Source organism: Macaca fascicularis, chromosome 2 (genome assembly GCF_037993035.2).
Source record: "Macaca fascicularis isolate 582-1 chromosome 2, T2T-MFA8v1.1".
Classification (NCBI taxonomy): Eukaryota; Metazoa; Chordata; class Mammalia; order Primates; family Cercopithecidae; genus Macaca; species Macaca fascicularis.
The window spans coordinates 106,316,871-106,340,731 of record NC_088376.1 but is presented as its reverse complement, the minus strand read 5'-3'; the positions used below and the strand labels follow the sequence as shown (position 1 = coordinate 106,340,731).

General features: G+C 40.3%; 1 protein-coding gene and 1 pseudogene across 2 annotated transcripts in view; both read left to right on the top strand.

Annotated features, from left to right (window-relative positions):
- ANO10 (anoctamin 10) overlaps positions 1-23,861 on the top strand; it is a 239,684-nt gene that overhangs the window by 105,128 nt on the left and 110,695 nt on the right. The gene's annotated exons all lie outside the window — the stretch shown is intronic.
- Positions 10,040-11,264, top strand: LOC102137821 (large ribosomal subunit protein eL20-like; annotated as a pseudogene).

The following is a 23,861-nucleotide window of genomic DNA, read 5'->3' as shown; positions in this document are numbered from 1 at the left end:
CAAGCCCTCCCTAGTAAACATTTCCCCATCTAGAGCATTCAGTGTACTTCTATGGAGGTACATCATTTGAACTATACATTTGACTGTATATGGCTGTGGAAATGTTTTATATTTGTTTCATGACTGGGTTCCGCAACTGTAAAAGATTGTAAACTCTTTGCGATAGGGTCTCTGTACCCTATCACAAGTATCATTTGAGAAATACTTGCCGAGTTTATTTTCACTCTGCATTTGCCTGTGCCATTGTTAGAAATTTGAAGACACATGTGAAAAACAAGGACAAACACTTTAACTGCCCCCTCTCTCTAGTGATTTCTCTACATGAGCTCGGCAACTCTGGTGGAGAGGGCTCAACGTAATCCCCTGGTTTTGGTGTGATTTTAGCTTCTTCCTCAGTACTCACCACCACCTCAGGTAATCAGGTCTGGGGACTTACCCCAGTGCCCATGCACCACAGCCTCAAGACTGTTGCATTGCAAAACCATTAGACAATGAATGTGTATGTGTGTTTACCTTATATGCATATAGCAAGGATTAAATTATTTTGTAGCACTGAGTACAAGAAATGTTGTATCTTATTTTTCTGAATTTTATTCCCCTCCTGCCCCACCTGCTGAAAAGGACAGTCCCATTCATGTTTTGACTGCTCTTTGCTTCTCTCTGGGGATGTGCACGAATAAGAGGGAGGATTATATTTTTTGAAAAACAAAGGACAGCATCAGTAAATCTCAGCTATAGTAAGCTGCATAGTCCAGACCTCAAAGTAGAGGGAAGGGAATGGCTGGTTTCCTCTGTGCCAAGCTTTGCACTTGGGATCTTTTACGCAGGCTTTGAAAGCCACGGGAGGTGGTGTTTATTCCCCACTCTTCCCTCCACGTGCCATCCCATCAGAGTTTCTGTTACTTTCTAGGATATGCTGGGGGCAAGTCTCTCCTACTGACACAATTGGCAGATAACACTGCCATCAGGGATTGTCCTCCCAGGTTAGGTCACATCTGCTCTTCTGCACAGTTCTTCCCTCAATCAGCTGGATTTTGTAGACGTGGAGGGCAGTTGGTTTGCCCGCTGGGTACCATCCATCTTCTGGGGAGGCATTAGAAGTATCCAAGGCCAGAACAGCCAGTGGCTTCCCAAGAAGTGGGCAGGAAAACTCCCACTGTCTCCTTGCTGTACCTGCCAACAGCCAGTCAGTGGCTAAACCAAGTGTCAAGTCTTACCCTGCTGCACATAGACACTTTGCAGTGCAGAACAAGGCTTCAGTGTTTCATGCTTTTCTAAAAAACACATGAACAGAAAATTTGATGCTACTTACATCCTTTTAAAATAATTACCAGATTAATGCTTGATTCACAGCTGAGAATTTATTCTGATAGGGACACAGTATATGAGTCATTCCACATAAGAAGTACAGAGATGATGCAACAGAATTACAATTAAGCATCACTATTAGGATACATTCGTAATTTCCACTTTCAGGTCTTTTAAGTCTATGTTTAGAGTAGCTCAATTTGTACTGGCTTTTCCTTTCATATATCACAGCAAAACAGTATCAAAAATATTGTATTTGAGGTGAATTAATAGAAATACAGAATATAAATCTATATTTCATAGAAATATGTGAATATATATCACAGAAATATACAAATCCCCATCCATGCTGCTCCCCTCCCCCATGAAAACCACAGGCATAGGAAGGTTCTGTAGGAGGGCAGAGGGCATCTGGGAGGCTGTAGGGGCCCCTGCTTTCCCTCACTCCAGGGACTTAGGCTCCTCAGGATGTCTTAGGAACAGTGTCACAAAGATTCAGTAGGGTGGATTCCTTAACTAGCCTTAGATCCACCCTGCTGAGGGAACACAAGCCTGAAAGGGAGGACCTTTCTCTACTTTTCTGGGACTAGAGTTTTCTGCAATCAGGAAAAAACAAAGCAGAAGTATGTGCTGTTTGCCAAAGGTTGAAACTCTGAAGACAGTTCTCCCAAAGAAAGAGGAGGTAAAAGAAGCACGTAAGGAGACAGGGTTATGTGACTAGGGGATACTTTTCTTTGTTTTGTGAACTATTAAAGTTTTCTATCTTTTCTCTTTAATACAAAAGCATTACTTGCTTCTTGCAACCAGATAAAGACTATAGATACTTCCTTCTGTGCACACGCTGACTTTTATGTGCTAGGTAAGTTTGCATGTGCCTCCTGTGGGGTGAGGGAGTAGGAATTACTCACACATTTACCCTCCAGTAGGTTTATTGTCTGCACTTAATTCAAAATCACAAAAATCTTTTGAAATGTGACAGAAGAAGAAAAAGTACTCACATATGTACTCTTCATCCCATCTACCAAAGAAAATTCTGCAATTGCTAGCCCAGTCCTATCTCCTACTCCCGTACTGCCAAGTAGGGTTGTTCTTTGTCTTTAAGGATGCAACATATGAAGATAGGAAATTCCATAGCTGGGGGAGGACATGGCCTAAATCACTGTACATCTTCAGGAACAGGAAGGAGCTTACATCACTGTACATCTCCAGAACAGGGAGGAGAAAGGGAGAAGAGAACAAAAATCAGAGCAGGATTTGAATTTTGGTTTGGGCTTGGTTTAGTTGGGTGCTCTGGTTCAGGGGTGGGGGACGAAGAAGAAGCTTCATAGTGGTGAAGTGTGGAGAAAACTGGTGGGAAGAAAGGGGGAGACATGGTAAGTACCATGCAAAAAATGTGAATAAAGAATAGAATAACCAGCTTGGGCAACATGACGAAACCCTGTCTCTACCCCTGCTCCCCCCCACCCCCCCAAAAAAAATGTAAATCAGCAAGATATGGTGGCATGCCCCTGTAGTCCCAAGTAGTCAGGAGGCTGAGGTAGGAGGATTGCTTGAGCTTGGAAGATGGAGGTTGCAGTGAGCCGAGATCGTGCCACTGCGCTCAAGCCTGGGTGACAGAGCTCAAGCTGGCCTCAAAAAAAAGAATAGAATTGTTCTTAAATTAGGTTTTAGTGTCTAATCTGTGCTTCTGAAATTTGACACTCCTTAGGGATAGACCACTAGGGAACCATGTTTGTCATGGCTACAGTGGGGTTGCATATGTCAATATATACAGGTAAATAAATATATACCTTACTCTTTGTAATGGCTACAGAATATTCCACAAGGTCCAGCTTTTTTCCTGTCAGTAGGCATTCTGATTGTTTTCCAATATTTTGAGTTACCGGCAATGTAACTTTTCTATACACATACCCTTTTTCAATAGAGTATATATTCCTAAAACCAGGATTGCTGGATCAAAGAGTAGGCACTATTTTTAATAGGTACAGTGAGATCGTTTCCAAAAGTGTCCTGATAAGTTATTTATGACAGCCCCATTTTCATATACCTTACTGCCTACTTGCTCTTAAAAATAATTTTTCCCAAATTGGATAGGCAAAATGTTGTCTGAGGTGGCATTGGGTTCAATTTCCTGCAGTGAGAAAGAAAACTTTTTTATTATGTTGAAAGGCCATTTGCCATGCCTCATCTGTAAAGTTGCCTACACATGACTTAAGCTCGTTTTTCCTTTGAGTGTGGTTTATCTTCTTCTTGTGAATTTGCAGCAATTTTGTGTTTTAAGTATATTAACTCTTTGGTCACATGTTACAAATATTTTCTCCTATTGTTTAGTATTTTCATTTTGTCTCTGGCATATATTACATACATACTTTTTTCCATTTTTATATAACCCAAGTGTGTATTTTTCTTTGTTTCTCCTGGTTTCTTGTTATGCTTAAGACTTCCAAATAATCCTCAGAATTTCTTGGGGGAGTTTTGAATTTTGTTTGCTATGTATCTTATTTACATTTAGATATTGCATTAATTTCAAAATTACTTCTTTTCATTATTTTTGTTTTGAAGTAGGAGTCCAACCTCATATTTTCCAAAGGAATAGTCATTTATATAATTTATTACACTATGTTTTCCAGCAACCTAAAGTATACTTTTATCACATGTATTTTGAGATTCTTTTCTGTTTCACTGACCTTTTTGTCTGTTTTTGAGCCAATCCATATTGTTTTGATTATAGTTGTTATAGTAAGTTTTAGTATTTGATAGGGAGAAATTTTTCCTAAAAATTTTCCTACTACAATTTTTCACTAGAAATTTGTTGATAATTCTTTTACATTTACTTTTCTATGTAAACTTTAAACTTATTTTGTTTAGCTTCAACAAAATTCATTAGGCTCTGATTGAAATTCTGTTAAATTTGTATGTGAATTTTGGAAGGAGTAACACTTTTGTGATGAGTTTATCCTCCTAAAAACGTATTCACTGTCTCTGTTTGTCAATTGTTTATTATATATATTTCAATAAAATTTTATAGTTCTTTCATATAAGCTCTGTACTTTCCTTGTTTTTCATTGGTAATTCATTGCATTTATTTCTCTTGTAAATAGTATTTTTCTAATCAATCTTCATTTTTAACTAGTTATTACTACTGTAAAGAAGAACTTTTGAAAAATATATCCCATAACTACTAAGCCCTCTTATTAGTTATAATTGGTTGTTAGTTTTTCTTGGGTTCCTACTCATAGCTGCAAATAAGGATAATGTTTTCTTTTTTCTGCTAATACTCATTTATTCATTCTATTTTTTATTTTTTGAGATGGAGTTTCGCTTTTGTTGCCCAGGCTAGAGTGTGATAGCATGATCTCAGCTCACTGCAACCTCCGCCTCCTGGGTTCAAGCAATTCTGCTGCCTCAGCCACCTGAGTAGCTGGGATTCCAGGCGCTTGCCGCCATGCCCAGCTAATGTTGTATTTGTAGTAGAGACAGTGTTTCACCATGTTGGCCAGGCTGGTCTTGAACAAACCCTGACTTTCAGGTGATCCGCCTGCCTCAACCTCCCAAAGTGTTGAGATTATAGGCGTGAGCCACCATGTCTGGCCACTTATATTATTTATTTTATGTCTTCTCTTATGGCATTAGCTAGGGCTTAAAACAATATTGCAAACATCTCTGTCTTAGTCTTGACTTGAATAGTAACAGCCTTATTATTTCACCATTTAATAAAGTGTTTGCAGGCAAGGAGTGGTGGCTTATGCCTGTAATACCAGCACTTTGGGAAGTAGAAGTGGGAGGATTGCTTAAAGCCAGGACTTCAAGACTAGCCTGGACAACAAAGCAAGACCCTGTCTCTGAAAAATGTAAAAATTAGCCTAGTGTGGTCGTATATGCCTGTAGTACTAGCTGCTCAGGAGGCTGAGGCAGGATCACTTGAATCCAGGAGTTTGAGATTACAGTGAGCTGTGATCATGCTACTGCACTCCAACCTGGGCAACGGAATGAGACTTGTCTCTTAATAATGAGTTGTTTGCTGTACGTTTGTAGTAAGTGATTTTTATTTAAGTATATTTTTCTACTTCTATTTTAGGTCGTTTGCTGTTTATTTATTTTAATTGGGAATAACTATTGAATTGTATAGCAAGTGCTTTTTTAACCTTTTTTTTTTTTAACCTTAAATTATTTTTTATTGTGTTTCTTACCTCATTCAAGAGCTAATGGTCCTTTTTTGTGGAAATGCGGAAGCCTGTTTAGTTGCCATTATTTTAAATAATTTCAATAAATAAATGGCATATTAAATAAATTGTCTGATGTCCTAAGGGATAGGCATTATCGACTATTTGAAGCATGAATTTATTTATTTATTTTTAAAATTATACTTTAAGTTCTGGGTTACATGTGCAGAATGTGCAGTTTTGTTACATAGATATACACGTGCCATGGTGGTTTGCTGCACCCATCAACCCATCACCTACATTTGGTATTTCTCCTAATGTTATCCCTCCCCTAACCCCCCATGCCTCACACGCTCTAGTGTGTGATGTTCCCCTCCCTGTGTCCATGTGTTCTCATTGTTCACCTTCCACTTATGAGTGAGAACATGTGGTGTTTGGTTTTCTGATCTTGTGATAGTTTGCTGAGAATGATGGTTTCCATTCCCTACAAAGGACATGAACTCATCCTTTTTTATGGCTGCGTAGTATTCCTTGGTGTATATGTGCCACATTTTCTTCATCCAGTCTATCATTGATGGACATTTGGGTTGGTTCCAAGTCTTTGCGGTTGTTAATGGTGCCACAGTAAACATCCATATGCATGTGTCTTTATAGTAGAATGATTTATAATCCTTTGGGTATATACCCAGTAATGGGATTTCTGGGTCAAATGGTATTTCTAGTTCTAGATCCTTGAGGAATCGCCACACTGTCTTCCATAGTGATTGAACTAATTTACACTCCCACCAACAGTGTAAAAGTGTTCCTATTTTTCCACAACCTCTCCAGCATCTCTTGTTTCCTGACTTTTTAATGATCGCCATTCTAACTGGCATGAGATAGTAGCTCATTGTGGTTTTCATTTGCATTTCTCTATTGACCCGTGATGATGAGCATTTTTTCTTATGTCTGTTGGCTGCATAAATGTCTTCTTTTGAGAAGTGTCTGTTCATATCCTTTGCCCATTTTTTGATGAGGTTGTTTGCTTTGTTCTTGTAAATTTGTTTAAGTTCTTTATAGATTCTGGATATTAGCCCTTTGTCAGATGGGAAGATTGCAAAAATTTTCTCCCATTCTGTAGGTTGCCTGTTCACTCTGATGATAGTTTCTTTTGCTGTGCAGAAGCTCTTTAGTTTAATTAGATCCCATGTGTCAATTTTGGCTTTTGTTGCCATTGCTTTTGGTGTTTTACACATGAAATCTTTGCCCATGCCGATGTCCTGAATGGTATTGACCAGGTTTTCTTCTAGGACTTTTATGGTCCTAGGTCTTAAGTTTAAGTCTGATCCATCTTGAGTTGATTTTTGCATAATGTGTAAGGAAGGGGCCCAGTTACAGTTTTCTGCGTATGGCTAGCCAGTTTTCTCAACACCATTTATTACATAGGGAATCTTTTCCCCATTGCTTGTGTGTGTCAGGTTTGTCAAAGATCAGATGGTGGTAGATGTGTGGTGTTATTTCAGAGCCCTCTGGTTTTTTCTGAGGCATTCTGGTTTTTGGAATTTTCAGCCTTTCGCTGTGGTTTCTCCCCATATTTGTGGTTTTATCTACCTTTGGTCTTTGATGCTGGTGACCTCAGTTGGAAATGCAGAAATCACCCGTCTTCTGCTTTGATCTCGCTGGGAACTGTAGACCACAGCTGTTCCTATTCGGCCATCCTCCAACCTTTATGTTTTATTGTATGGTTATCTTTTCACTTAAAAATATAATAAATTATGTTGATAGTTTTGCTAATGTTAAGCCATCTCTGCATTCCTGAAATAAACCATGTTATATTATTATATTATATTCCGTATATTTTTCTGTTAATTTGTTACTGGTGGTGAATCCATGTAGGTTTGCAGCAACTTCAGTTCTGGCCTCCTCAGAAGGATTTGACCAAGGTGTAAGGCAGAAGGAGAGACCAAGGCAAGTTTTAGAACAGGACTGAAAATATATTTAAAAGCTTTAGAGCATGAATGAAAGGAAGTAAAGTCCACTTGGAAGAGGGCCAAGCAGGTGACTTGTGAGATGAAGTGTGCAGTTTGACTTTTGACTTAGGGTTGTTTGTTGTTTTTCTTGGAGATAGAGTCTTACTCTATCTCCCATGCTGGAGTGCAATGGTGCAGTCTCAGCTCACTGAAGCCTCCGCCTCCCTGGTTCAAGTGATTCTCATGCCGCAGGCTCCTGAGTAGCTGGGATTACAGGCACCTGCCACTATGCCTGGCTAATTTTTGCATTTTTAGTAGAGATGGGGTTTCGTCATGTTGGCCAGGCTGGTCTCGAACTTCTGACTTCAAGTCATCTCCCCGCCTCAGCCTCCCAAAGTGCTGGGATTACAGGCATGAGCCACCGTGCCTGGCCTGACTTAGGGTTTTGTATGTTGACATACTTCCAGGGTCTTGGATTCCTTCTGACTCTTCCCTTGAGGTGGGATGTCCACGTGCACAGTAGCCTACTAGTGCTTGGGAGATGAGCATGCACAGTGTGTTTACTGGAGTTGTACACATGCTCACTTGAGGTCCTTACCAGTCAGATGTCCCTGGAAGGTCATATACCATTTAAACCCCACCCCCCTGCCATTCTGCCTCTTAATATGCATGCCTGAGCCCACTTGTCCAACTCTTGAGATCTTATCGGGAAGCTGCTGCTCACCAGTTTCAGGTGTTCTCTATCTATTAGGAGCCTACCGTTCTCTGGCACCAGCTGTGATCAATTATTATTTTAGAAAGAGAGTCAGCAACCGCCTGACCATCACCTGATGGTCACCTCACATTCCAGGTGTGTGTGTGTGTATGGGTGCTGGGAGCACCTTCCTGCCCTGCTTATGCCTAACTAGCTACCTACTGTAACAAATTCACTTCTGGGTTCTATTTGCCAGTACTTGATTTAGAATCTTTGCATCAATATTTATAAGTGAAATTGGTTTCTGTTTTTCTTTATCATACTTTGGTATTAAGTGTGTTCTAGCATCTTAGAATGAATTAGGGGGAGCCTTCCATCGTTTTCTATGGTCTGGACCAGTTCGAGTACATATTAAATATCTGTTCTGTGATGATGTGTACTGCCCAATATTAATAAAGGTGTAGAGTATTACTGAGTTTTTAATTTTCACTATTATGATCTTAAAATATGACCTTGTTTTAAAAGGAGTCCTCTAAAACACTTTTCTTCCCCCCCTTCCAAGTTACCAGGTTTTTGGTTGTCTCATTGTTTTGCTTTTTATTTCACTTGTGTTTAGATAAAAAGTTTTTAAATTTCACATTTTTAGGCTGGAAACTTATTGCAACAGGAGGGAATATTTAGAGAGGAGAGGAACACACACACCATGCAAGACTTTGTTGTGGCATAGTTGGAGATCTGAGAAGGGGAAGGAAACTGGATTTATCAGAAAGAGATTGGCCAGGGCTAAATGTCAAAGCCTGGCTGCAGCCCTGGTTCCTGTAAGCTGAGTGACTTTATGCAAACCTTCTCTGACTTCAGGCTGTTTTTCCGTCATCCATGTATCACGTTGAGAACAGCCTAATGGAATTGCTGTGAGGATCAGAAGAAATAATATTCAAGGACTTCTGGACCCTTAAGGCATTCTTTGGTGCAAAGGGTACTGTTACAGGCTTATTCTTTTCCAGTGATTCGTTATAACAGAATACTTCTTCAGTGAAAGGAGATTTTTATTTGTAAATGTTTAGGTAGTTGTTGATTTTTGTAAGATAGTCGCTTTTTTTATTTATTTATTTTTTAAATCCAGGCCTCTAATGGTCATGAGATTAAAAACAGGTTTTAAATTTCACCCCTTGTTTTTTTCACCAGGGAAAGAGGCTGTTTTGTAGCAAACTAGTCTTCTAGCTCAAAGAAAAGAAAAGAGAAATATATGTTTTTTTCTGGCGTGCAATTTCAATACCAGTTAATCGAACTACATGTTCTGAGCACCTGAAATGAAAAATAATGACGAGTTCATTCTGTCAAACTGTGTAATCTCCTAGTCTTATTGTGAAAACTTGCTGCATCCTCTTGTGCCCCTTCTGTCTTCCTTCACTGTTCACCCTAAGGGCCAAAGGAGAGTTTTCCCCTTGGCCCTGTAAAGGTTCACTGAAAATCAATTTACAAAAAGCAGATTAATAGGAGAAAAGGCAGATTTATTTAACATGTATACATGGGAGCTTTCAGAATGAAGATCCAACCCCTCAATAAGGTACAGAAGCTTATATACCACCTTGAGGTTATAAAAAGAACGCAGGCTCAGAGTGTGGCCCAAAACAGGTTTTAATGGCAAGACAGGTTATAGGGGAGAGAAGAAAGGAGGCTTGGCTAGCAAAAGTGGCCTTGTTATGTGGATGAAGCCTTATAGCTAGAACCCCTAGAGAGAATAGATAGTAAACATGTCTTTTCAGACTTGTAAAGGTGTCAGACTCAATCTCTCCCAGATCTGTGAAAGGCCTAGAAAGGGAAGGCCTGGCTGCATTAATGGAGATTCTCTACAGATGCAAATTTCCCCGACAAGAGACAGCTTTACAAGGCCACTTCTGTCTGCTGGCCCTGTGGCAGCCATTTCAAAATGTGTCGAAGAAATATACTTTGGGGTAAAATATTTTTATTTTCTTCAAGTGCAATTAACTGTAAAGACATAAACTGTACCTTTTGCGGGTGGCGGCGAGCGCGGAGAGGATGCCATGAAGGCCTTGGGCACACTACGAGAGTACAAGGTGGTGGGTCGCTGCCCGCCCACCCCCAAATGCCACACACCGCCCCTCTACCGCATGCAAATCTTTGCGCCTAATGATGTCATCGCCAAGACCCGCTTCTGGTACTTCCTATCTCAGTTAAAGAAGATGAAGAAGTCTTCAGGGGAGATTGTCTACTGTGGGCAGGTGTTTGAGAAGTCCCCCTTGCGGGTGAAGAACTTTGGCATCTGGCTGCGCTATGACTCCCAGAGCAGCACCCACAACATGTACCGGGTGTTTCACGTGTCCGTGTGAAGAGATCACCAAACAGGTTTTGTGTAAGCAACATGGCTGTTTATTTCACCTGGGTGCAGGCTGGCTGAGTCGGAAAAAGGAGTCAGCAAAGGGTGGTGGGATTGTCATTGGTTCTTACAGGTTTTGGGATAGGCGGTGAAGTTAAGAGCAATGTTTTGGGGGCAGGGGGTGAAGCTCACCAAGTACATTCTCAAGGGTGGGGAGAATTACAAAGAAACTTCTTAAGGGTGGGGGAGATTATAAAGAACCTTCTTAAGGGTGGAGGAAATTACAAAGTACATCGATCTGTTAGGGTGGGGCAGAAACAAATCACAACAGTGGACTGTCATCAGTTAAGCTATTTTCAAGTCTGTGGATCTTCAGTTGCTTCAGGCCATCTGGATGTATACCTGCAGGTCACAGGGGATTTGATGGCTTAGCTCAGGCTCAGAGGCCTGACACCGGGAATACCAGGACCCGACCACCGCAGGCGCTGTCATCCAGTACTAGCGAGACATGGGCGCCCGGTACAGCGCCTGGACCCACTCCATCCAGATCATGAAGGTGGAGGAGATCGCAGCCAGTAAGTGCCGCCGGCCAGCCGTCAAGCCACGATTCCAAGATCAAGTTCCTGCTGCCCCACCCGGTCCTGCGCGGTCAGCACTAGCCGCGCTTCACCACCAGGAGGCCCAACACCTTCTAGGTCCAGGGCCTTCGCCCGGGTGTGCCCCAAATAAACTCAGGAACGCCCCGGTGAAAAAAAAGAAAGAAAAAAAAAGACATAAACTGTAAATACTTAAGACAATTGGTTGTGCCTGTTGACGGAGAACACGGCCCCAGCCTCCATGATGTAAACCAAAAATAAAATCTTAAGTCCCCCAGCCAACTGAATGGACCCTGTCTTGGCCTCAGAGAAAACTGAAAAACTGTGTTTTTGGCCGTGATGGGAAGGGAGGTTAGACATACCTCGTTATACCCTTTCCCTGTCGGAGTTCGGCACAACTGACTAGCATTAACATTGAAATAGAGATTATTAGACTGATAAAACAGATACTTTGTTGCCACAAAGAGTGGCACATAAGATAGCAAATTCCAACCTGATTCTGGTATAGCATCATATGACAGCCGACTCTGAAGGAAATAAAAATATTTTACCCCAAAAATATATTTCTTTGATATATTTTGAAATGGCCCTGCAAAACTGTTTCCTGTGGGGGGAATTTGCATCTGTAGAGATATCTCCATTAATGTGGCCAGGCCTTCCCCTTCTAGGTCTTTCTGGGATCTAGGAGAGATTAAATGAATTTGTTACCTTTAAGATCTGAAAAGAGACATTTACCTTCTATGTTCTCTGAAAGCTGCTACCTGGAGGCTTCATCTGCATAACAAGAACCTTGGTCTGGCTGGGCCTGTAGCTCACACCTGTAATCCCACACTTTGGGAGACTGAGGTGGGCAGATCACTTGAGCCCAGGAGATTGATACCAGTCTGGGCAACATGGTGAAACCCCATCTCTACAAACAAACAAAAAACCCAGTCACGGTGGTGTGTGCCTGCAGCCCTAGCTACTCGAGAGGCTAAGGTGGGAGGATCATTGAGTCTGGGAGGTTGAGGCTGCAGCGAATTGTGATTGCACCACTGCACTCCAGCCTGGGCAATTGAATGAGACCCTGTATCAAATAATAATAGCAAAGAACCTTGGTGTCCACAGCCCCCCTTAACTTAACTCAGGCATTTCTTTTGTCTTTAAACAAAGCTTAATTATTTCAACCAATTGCTAATCAGAAAATATTGGAATCCACCTGTGACCTGTAAGCCCCTGCTTCACTGTATCCTACCTCTTTAGGATGAACCAGTGTATACCTTCCATGTATTGATTTACGTTTTTGCCTGTAACTTCTGTCTCCCTAAAATGTATAAAACCGAACTGTAACCCAACCACCTCAAGCACACTGTTTCAGGACATCTTGAAACTGAACACTGGGCCATGGTCACTCATATTGGCTCAGTATAAACATCTTGAGATATTTTACAGTTTTGTTTTTCTGTTAACACTTATCCATCACGTGGATAGTATTGGCTTATGTATCTTTGAGCAATGTGAGGTGCTGAGGCAATTGATTTTAGTTTTTTGTGTCTATGGCATGGTTAGGAACCAGACCGAGTGTATGTGTTACCCCAGAGGCATCAACATGAACTGTTACTTTTGAATCTATTTCTAGCAGCTTGGCTCCTCTGATGAGATACCATTTTACAATGCAAATGGAAATAACAAAAAACACACCACCTGAAGACAAAAATTGTAAAGTCACCAAAACTCTATAAAAATGTCCCATTACTAAACTTATGAGTAAAAGGTTTAAGGTCTGGAAGCAGATTTTTTTTACTCTTGCCACAGTTACCCAGGAAGTCATTATTTCCACAGGAAATAAACAGAGATTTTCTTAAAAACAAATGATCATCTTGTTGAATTCCTGCTTTGTAGCATTTGATGCTGATCATCCATCCATGTCCCAGAGCACAGGAAGCTTATAGCATAAAATTATTAGTTAGAGAAGACATAATTAATTCTCAAACATGACCAAAAATTGAATCTTTCAAGAGACAAATTTAATAAACATTCTCTTTCTTTACCATCCATGGCCTGTTTCATGGATTGCCTACCCATTACCAGTTTCTCCTGGAGAATGACCCTCCTCCCTCAGCTGACTGCAAGGGTACAGCTTTGCTCCTGGTGCGGACTGTGTCCCCATCCCTGCCCTGTTCCCTGCCCAGTGGTGAGCACATGAGCACCCAGCCTAGGCTCCACCCTGCAGCCCATCCTTGCAAGGTTTGAAATTGCCACAAAGAGTAGTCTGTCTTGGTCTGGCTGCTCACCCAGATTGGAGGGATGTGAGATTAGGAGCTATTGCCTAAGGCCTTTTTGGTCACACAGTCTGGGACTCAGAGAGAGCCCCTCAGAAGCTAGAGAGAAGTGGAAGTAGGAACCCAGCAGAGAAGAGGCTTCAGGGTCATGCCTGGCCATCTATGACTATGGAAAAGTTAGTGTGTTTACCTGGGTATGGTGTTTTGGGGGCCATAACTGTGTTGGGAGCAGTTCCTAGGGGCAGAGTTGTTCACAGTTCACATAGCTGGTCTCACGCTGGGAAGCAGGTGGCATATCAGATGATTGTTCAGGGGCTTCCAATCATGAGATCCCATGGTTCTCTAAAGGCATGCCAATGAAAAGAGTCAACCTCTGTGAAATATTTGAAGAGACTTATTCTGAGCCAAATATGAGTGACCAATGGTTTGTGACACAGCCTCAGGAGATCCTGAGAACATGTGCCAAGGTGGTTGGGCTACAGCTTGGTTTTATACATTATAGGGAGACCTAAGACATCAATTGGCTGGGCGCGGTGGCTCACACCTGTAATCCCAGCACTTTGGGGGGCCGAGGTGGGCAGATCATGAGGTCAGGAGATCAAGACCATCCTGGCTAACACAGTGAAACCCAGTCCTACTAAAAGTACAAACCATTAGCCAAGGGTGGTGGCACACACCTGTAGTCCCAGGTACTCGGGAGGCTGAGGCAGGAGAATTGCTTAAACCCAGGAGGCAAAGGTTGCAGTGAGCCAAGATCATGCCACTGTACTCCAGCCTGGGCGACAAGAGCAAGACTCCGTCTCAAAAAAAAAAAAAAAGACATCAATCAATCAGTCAATACATATACAGGATGTACACTGGTTTGGTCCAAAAGGTTCATCAAGGTTCAGGCACTGTGGACTGTCATTTTAGTGTGATTTGGAAAGCCTCTGGCTTCCAGGTTATTGGTAGATTAAAAGATTTTCTGATTGGCAATTGGTTGAAAGAGTTATTATCTAAAAACATGAAAATCGATAGAAGGGAATGTCTGGGTTAAGATAAGTGATTGTTGAGACCAAGGTTTTATAATGCAGATGAAGCCTCCAGATAGTGGGCTTCAGAAATAATAGATTGTAAATATTTCCTATCATTTCTGTCAGTCTTAAGGTCTCTGTTTTGATGTTAATGCTGGTCATCTGGGCCTGAATTCCAAAGGAAGGAGGGTATAATGAGGCATGTTCAACCCCCCATGTCCCATCATGGCCTGAACTAGTTTTCAGGTTAGCTTTGGAATGCCCTTGGCTGAGTGAAGGACCCTCAGTCAGATGGGGAGCTTAGAATTTTATTTTTGGTTTATAGGCACAAATCGAGTATCAGTCTTAGTACCTGCCGTAATTTAAAAACTACATTTTACTCATTTTTTTCACTTACAGTTGACCAAGAAAATTCAGCTTTTTTATCTAATCATATTTTGTTTTTATGAAAGTGATACATATAAATAATTTTAAAGGTCAAATATTCCTTTAAGAGTAATAGCAGAATGGGTCTCTGCCCTGTCCCAATTTCCTAGAGTATATGACTCAAATTTTTAGCCCTTTTCTGCTGTTTACCTCTATATTTCTAAATACTATGTTTTTCAGTTTTATTGACTCTCTACTATAAAATATGAATGTCTTTGTGTTCCATCCTGCCAGTGTAGTTTCACATCACAACTTTCAGTTAAATCAATATTTAGTGATTGTATTATTGTGCAAATTGTATTTGTAGATAACTACGTAGTGTGCCATGATTATGTTTCCTTAAGCATAACTGAGTTGAAAACGGCCTTGTTTTTTCTTTGTTTGGTTTCTGTGTACCTATCATTGATTCTTTCCTAAACATAGTGTGCTTAAACACACCAGACAGCCTCTCAGTGTGTTGTGTTGTTTTCCTTGGAGAGGCTATTCCTGGAACTATGTTGTTCCCTTCCCATTTGGGCAATTCACCTCCAGACTGGCTGCAGGGTTTTTGTCCTCACTTCCCAACTTCTTGGGAATTCACTTGGCTTCTTGTTTCTGCCCCGTGCCCCTTTCTTGTAACCTCCTCCTTTATCTTGGCAGGTTCATGAGAGAGAGTTTGGAATCTTGCATATCTGCAGACATCGTTATGCCCATCTGCCCTCCAAATTTGGAGGATATTAGCCATTGCCTCTAACATTGCTGTTGAGAGCCTAATGCCAGCCTGACCCCTGATCCTTTACACGGGGTCTGTTCATTCTCTCTGGAAGCTTCCACAGTTTTCTCTTTATCCCTGGTGTCTTGACATTTCACAATGATATGCCTTTGTGGTCTCCTCGACCAGTGGGACTTCACACTTACAAACACCTGTTCTTTAGTTCTGTGAAATCCTTGAATTATTTCTTTGAGAATTATCTTTTCTCCATGTTCTATCTTTATTTCTGGTCCTCTGTTGCATTTTCTGGACTTACCATTTGTTATATGTTTTCCGCCTATTTTGTGTCTCCTTGTTTGTTTGGGTTCGTCTATTTTGAGATTTTTCTTAACTGTATTTCCCAATTCTTCTATTGAATGTCAGCAGTCATAAGTTTAGTATCCAAGAGCTCTTTTTTATTCTCTGAATGTTCCCACCTCCTTTTAGAAAATAGCATTCTGTACTTTATTTCATGAATACAGTGTTATCCCTCTGTACTTTTCTTCTGATCTCTGCCTTGTCTCTGTTTCCTCCCTAATTCTTCTTTTAGTGGAAAGGTGTTTTCATTATTGTGTTACTGCCCCTGGTGCTGTCTGTAGTCCAGTCTCATGTGATAGGAAGTCTTTTGTCTTCCACTGGGTGAGAGAGGGGATGGGGCTCTGAAGGACAGAGAGGGGACAAGGAGTGTCTTCTGTCCTTCTGCAGCCCTTCTGAGGGCCTAGACTCTATCTCCTGGGGTTCCCCAAGGCCCAGGCACTGTGGGCTGTCATTTTATGGTGATTCAGAAGGAGGGGAGAGCAGACGTAAGTTCGTCTGTTTAATCCAGAAGTCTCTCGGGTCCCAGTATTACACTTTGGCTTTAACCATTGGGTAATTAACTTTTCTCCTGCTTAGTCTACCCACTTTAATACTTAGAAATGTCTGCAGCCTTCAACTTTCCGTTTTCCTCCCTCCTTTCCTTCCTTTCAAAAAGCTCTCTTCGGGGCAGATGTACCAATCGCATTTCGTTAGAGGTCTTTACTTCTCTGGTTCTTTTTTATTGTTGAGTCCTGTGAATTTGATAATTTTTCATAGATTATTGAACTTTAGATTAACCATATATCAAAGTTTAATATTAATATTAAACTTAATAAATATATCAACGTTTAATATTTATTTTTTTATTTCTAACTTCACCTACTTGAAAAAGAAAGTAAGAACAACGTTTAAAATGTAGATAGGATAATTAGGTACAGAAACTTTTAGAGAACATCTGGGGTAAGAGGGACAGTGTGTTCTTACCGCGTAAGACATGATACAGTTTTTATACAATTAGGCCTTACTGCTTGCTCTTATGTTTTCATGTTAGCACAAGTGAAAAGAAAAAAGTAGTGCCTCTTTCCTGTTATTAAACAAAAGGATCAGGGAACCTGGATTTACACAATACTCTATGTCCTCAAGATAGTTTTAGAAAACCATTCAGATGGTTCACTATAGTTTCTCAAGTACCCTAACTTGTGGAGGCATTTCTGTAGGGGGCTATAATGTTATCAGACAGGTACTTTGGTTTGCTTTTAGATGCTCTAACCTTAAAATGGAGACAATTTGGAAGTCTAAGGAAATATTAGACTTTTAAAAACTATTTGACTTCTCAAGCTTTTGCCAAGTGTTTGATCACAGTCAATTTATTATTGAATTATCTGCTACATATGTATGGTGTGAATAATCTGTGTTTGAAAATGAGAAAAATTATACTGTGTCAAATATGAATACTACATAGGAGTGAGAGCTAAGCATTAATATAAATTAATTACTTGTGCCAAAGACTTCTCCCCACTAGGAGGACAGCCTGTGTTAGCACAAGCATAAACCATCAGAGCAGACAGAGCCACTATTTTTCTGATTGTGATAATGTTGGAATTTCTCACTCACACATAGTTACTGTAGTGAAATGAAAAAAGCATGGGTCCTGGAGTCAGACAGCTGAGATCCTGACTTCAGATCTCACTAGCTAGGGGAAGTTACTTTCCAGACCTTAATTTCCTACTCTATAAAATGGGTGGCTAAAGTGCCTGCTTTAAAGGGTTTGTTAGGATTGGGCTTTTCTTTTATAAAACACGTAGCACAGTGGTGAGGTCATAATAGATGGCTGCTGTTTTTTAGGTTGCTGACTTCAGAATTATCATTTTGCATAGAAGAGGCAACTTTGACAAGGACATTTTAAGGCATCAGTTCTGACTAACCCCAACTTCCATCTCCAGAACCTCACTCCATGTGGCTCGTATAGACAGCCCACTAACTGTGACCTTGGCCAGGGTACATAACCTCTCTGATCCTCGGTTTCCTTATCTGTCAGATGGGAATAAATATAGTTTCTGCCTCATAGGGCTGCTGTGGGCATTAAATGAGTAAATATATGAAAAGCACTTAGAATAGGGCCTGGCACAAAGTTAGCATTGCAGTAAAGTGTGAGCTGAAAAAACAGGGACTATTTCCTTAGCGATGGGCCGTTGGAAAATCACTTCTCAACATTCCACCCTCGCTCCCCCATGTGTGCCTCTGGTGTGCAGGTTGGCTGGCCCCTACCAAAGAGGTCTGTCCAATTGTAAGTGATACTGGCTCTTTTTTCTGCCCATAAAGAGCAACAGGCACCTTCTATGTTAAGATTATGCCTTTCCCACACAGGAAGGCCACGTCACCTTCGCGTCTTCCTGTGTGCTGTTTTGTGTGAACACACCCAAGGTCGACTGACAGTATAGGGGATGTTAGGACGTTAAGATGGGGATGATTTGTCATCAGGCCATTCCTTCCTGCTCTGAGCTTACCACAAGTACAGTATTATGGTATTATGGTCCAGGATCCAAGGAAGCATTAAGAGTTTTAGATCTGTGTTGAGATTGTTCCATTTGATTCACAAATGACTTTTATGTGATGACATTTTGATTTAGCACTTAAAATATAACTGTCAGCTATTATTAGCAATTATCTTCATAAAATGAAATGGAGGGTAGTAGATGGAGTATGTCTTGCCTCATTTTCTGTCCATACCACTTAGGACAGTCCCTAGCATATGGTAGATGCTCAGTAAATATTTGAGTAAATGATTTATAAATTATTTTCATATTTATTAATAAAAAGGGAGAGGTAGTACATCTTTTTTGTGCATCTGCCTAAGTTTTATCAAGTACAATATCTTTGATATTATTCTAGCTTTTCTTAACAATTACATACTGTATCTTCTCAATATCATATCATCTCAATATGCTGATCAGTTTTAATTTGAGGGATAATGAAGGATTTTTCTGTTTGTAAACCAGTAGATAAATAACAGGGCCTGTCTCTGGGGAGAACACTGTAGGATGGTAGAGGGATGCAGAGCAGGAATGGATGGGAGATCATTTCTGTGTATTCTTTGTCTTTATTCTTTAAAACTATGCATACACATTACTTTCTCAAATGAAAGAAATTTTACCCACGTCAAAAGAAAAAAAAAAAACAAAAACTCTTGTATCTGCCCACTGTGGAGATCTGCCTGCATTGAGTAGTACAGGGAAATTACTTATTGATCAGCAAATTGCTTATTGATTGGCAAGTTTTGCTATATTTTCTTTCTTCTTTCAAAATACATAGTGTGGTCATGCATGAATTCAGAGCTAGTCTTCTTTTTCTTTGAGCAGTTCATCTTAGGCTGTCTCATTATTTTAATGTTTATTAGTGGTATAACTTGCTCATACAAAGTTCCACAAAGTGATCTAACTCAAGATTTCCTGGGAAGATGGTGAAGGAAGGGAAGAAACCAATAAAAATTGCAAAGAAAATGGAAAGTAAGGAGAAAACTCCATAAACTGAGAAAAAGAAAAGTAAGGAGAAAACAGGGAGCTGGCAGGGAAGTGATGTCCATTGCATTCTATAGGTGTTGAGAAGTTTTTATCTGATATAACATGTGAAGGACAGACCAACTTCAGGAAGACACCAAGAACCAGCCAATGGCTTCCCTTTCTGAGACAGTTGGTGGGATGACATAAGAAATGAATTTAACAAATGCTAGTAGACCACTATAGACCCTGCTAATTGGAGACCAAAAGCAGGCCTAGAAGAGGTAGAGACTCTTTCTACCTTAGGATTCAGTAACATTCAGAGACTGAGTACACAGACATCACCAAAATAAACCGAAAATTTGGGGGCAACCTTCAGGTCTACCAACAATTATTTTTTGGAATTTTATTTTGTTCCCCTTTGGTTTTTATTTAGACATGATTAAATACATGATAATTTTAGGGGAAAAGTAGATAAGCTAACAGAAAAAAATATTGTAAAACCCAGAGTAAACTAGTTAACATTATAAAATGACAATAATGAGCAAACAGGGTATCAGAATATATGATTCTGAAGTAAATCACATAGAATAAATATGAGATAATGGCCATGGACATTTTTGAAGAAAATAAAGCTACAGTAACTGAAAAATTCTGATATTGGCACCAGAATAAATGGACAGATAAATAGAACAGATTATAAAGTCCACGAACTGTCAAAAGTATAGGTACATACAAATTTGTAGGCTAGGTGTGTGGCTCACACCTGTAATCCCAGCACTTTGGGAGGGTGAAGTGGGCAGATCACTCGAGGTCAGGAGTTCGAGACCAGCCTGGCCAACATGGTGAAACCCCATCTCTACTAAAAAATAAAAATTAGCCAGGTGTGGTAGCACACGCCTGTAATCCCAGCTACTCCGGAGGCTGATGCAGGAAACAGCCCTGAACCTGGAAGGCAGAAATTGGTTTCAGTGAGCCAAGATTGCACCATTGCACTCTAGCCTAGGCGACACAGCAAGGCTCCATCTCAAAAACAAAACAAAAACAAAGAACCGCCGCCCCCCCGCCACCGCAGATTTGTGGTAGGCATTTTTTGTCAGTGGAAAAATGATTAATTGTTATTAAATGTTGCTGGTACAAATGGCAAGCCATGTGGGGAGAGTGGATAAAGTCCACTCTTTTAAGGTATACACTGAAATGAAATTCAGTCAAGTTAAATATATGAATATAACAAAACCATAAAAGGGCTGGAAAGAATTATAGGTGAATATTTATCTGATCTTTGGGTGGGGAGACCTTGACTATAAGAATGACACCAAAGAAAGAAACTCTAAGAAAAAAATTCACAGGTTCTTCATACTAATGTTGTGTGTAAGGTTCAAGACTGAGAAGGAGCTGTGTGTTCAACATCAGACAATTGATTAAATGTTGACCCATCCTTATAATGATATATCTTGCCACTATAAACAAAACTGTATGTAAGTCTTTATCCTTGGAAAGACAGCCATGACGTAGTGCTAAGTGAAAAGCTTATAAAGGCATATGTGTAGACGTTTGCTTTTGTATAAATGGCCTGGGCGGATATAATCCCATGTTAACACCAGTAGTTTTCTCTGGCTATTAAGATTTGGGTAATTTATTTCTTTTGGCTTTTCTGTGTTTCTTTCTTTTCTCCTTCTATAGTGATTATATATTTAAATAATCATGTCTAGTTAAAAACCAAAGGACAAAAAAATTTCTACAAAATAATTAGTGATAATAAAATCGGAGAGAAAACTGAGCTTCAAACTCTCCCCTTGACTAGATTAGATAGATAGATTTCTTACAAGGATTTTGGGGACCATCTGTTTTGTTGCATGATAACAGCATTTCTTTATGTGGCAACTTGAATCTGTAATGACCATAAATGCAGATTTCTTTAAACATAAAAATCAAATACATGTATTTATTCTAAAATACCACTAAAAGATCACATTTTTAAATGATGATTTGTTATAGTTGATATTTGACTTATTTATACATTCATTCTTTTTAACCAGTGTTTGTTTTAATTTCTCTGAATTAAGCATCAAAGAGCTGTTTTAAAATATAAATTTATTATGAAGAACCAAAGTTAGTGAATATGTCTCTTAATGAGAGCATTGGTTAAGCCAATTAAAAACATTTACAAGTCAAAAATGCAATCAAGGAGAGATTGTTTTGGTTTATTGTCCACCAAGAAGCTTAGCTGCCAGCAAGAAAAACGCTCATTTTCTGGGGAGATGTTGCTCCTCCTGCTTTGAGCTCTCCAGTGTTTTATCGACTTGGAAAAACAACATATTCGTTTTGATAATCAAGCCTGATAAAGTCCTCTGAGCCCATCAGTTTTCTCTTGTGAGTTGACAGTCTTCTAATGTGAAAAAGGAAGAAATTTGGGGGCCGGAGGGAAGCACTGAAACTTTCAGCAAGTGGTATGACCACATGTAATCAGTCTTATATGGCCCTTTATATCCTAGGTTGAAATCAATGATCATCATTTTGCCTTTGCTTGAAATTGCTTTATACCAAAACCAAAAAGACCTCTGTTATACCACTTTCTCTCAGTTGCACACAATATAAAAATGCTCTTTGGACCATTCCAAAACTGTATACACATGCTGGCTGGGAGGAATGAATGTGTGTGTTTACTTTGAACCCTCCTCAGCCCAGCTGTGTTGTCACTTGGGCTGCACTCTCACTGTCATCACCAGGCCTCTGTCACTGACTCCAGAACTCTCCATCTTCAGAGGTTGTAATTTTCTTTGTATAGCCTTTCCCACAACCCCACCCAATAATTGCCATTTGTATAAGAATACCTCAGGATCATTCATTCATTTATTCAATATTTAAGCACTGCTGAACATCCTACAACGTCCAGGGCGGCTCCCACAACAAAGAAGTTTCCAGTCCAAAATGTCAGCAGTGCTGAGGTTGAGAAACGCTGAGGTTGAGAAACCTTCAGTTAAAACAACTATTTTCTTCAGTGTGTCTAGGAACTGTATTGGGCATAAAGTGATAGAAGAGTGAATGGGATTTCTTTCCTCCCATTCTGGTAAATTGGCACCTGAGAAAAGTCAACAAATAACGACAGTGGCATGAAAAGTGTGGGAGAGGCGTGTGTGGCACTGAGACCACAGGGGTGGTCATGCCGTCTCTGACTGTGCCTGTGGGGCTCAGAGCGTTCCAGACCAGCTTTATCATGGCAGGAAAGAGGAGCAAGTAGAGTGACGTGGCAGGAGCCTAGCAGTGAGGAAGGACATGGCTTATGACATCGAGGAGGAGAGCATAGACAGCGCTGGGCATGGAATCAGGCCAGCAAAGTGGACAGTGTCTCATCATCAGAGGTCCGATATTGGGCACTGATCATGTTTAAAAGAGATCAGAGAGAAATAATCAAATGCTGTACGTGAATTTTGATTCTGTCTCCTGGGAAAACAGCTATTTAAAAAAGACATTTTGGATGAAAAATCTTCCAGAGAGGATTTCACAATGTAGCAGGATGAGCCGCGGACAAAACCCCTCAGACACCGAGATAGTGAAGGGAGTGGCTTTAATCAGCTGGGACTATCGGCAGGCTAGCATCTTAAAATCTGAGCTTGTCAGGTGCCCAACTTCTGTCCCTTTTAAGGGCTCACAACTCTAAGGGGGTCCATGTGAGAGGGTCGTGATCGATTGAGCAAGCCGGGGGTATGTGACAGGGGCTGCAAGCGCTGGTGGTCAGAGTGAAACAGAACAGAACGGGAGGTTTCACAGTGTCCTTCCATACAATGTCTGGAATCTATACATAACATTGGTTGCTAGGTCGGGGTCAAATTTTAACTCCCAGGCTTAGGTCAGGCAGGCCCAGGCCTGGTTTTGGGTCTGGTGCCTAGGCGCCAGGCTACCTCCCTTTAGTTTCGCTTCTCTTTCCTTTTCTGAGTATAAAACAATATAAAACAATATGAGAGGGTCTCTCTCTTCCCTCAACAACACACTGGTTTGCCAAGATTAGTTTTGTGAATGATTTATCTCCACTTATTATTTTGAAATTTTCAAATATACAGAAATGCTAAAAAAAAAGCTCAGTGAATAGTTGTATTCTTTTAACCCAGATTCTGCAATTGTCATTCATATTTATCATTTATTTATATTTTTCATTTTGCTTATATTTGTTTTATTTTTGTGTATATACATGCACATACAAACACATATAGATAAAAACACAACTTTAAAAAAAGAACTTCTTGAAAGTAAGGTGCAGACATCAAGGCAATTTACCCGAAATATTTCAGCATACATCTAAGAATAAGGATAGTGTCCTATTTAATCCCATTGCCATTATCACATTATGAAAATTAACAAGAATTTCATAATTCCATCTAAAATGTGGTCTATATTCATTCACATTTCCCCAGTTGTCTTCCAATTTTTTTTTTATAGCAATTTTTCCTCCTACGTCAAATAGGAAGAGCTAGTTGAAATTCATTGCATTTGGTTGTTATGCCTCTTTGGTCTCTCTCTCTTTCTTTTCTTTTTTTAGGCTGGTCAAGTGCAGTAGTGAGAAGAGTGGGGAAAGAGCGGAACAAGGAGTT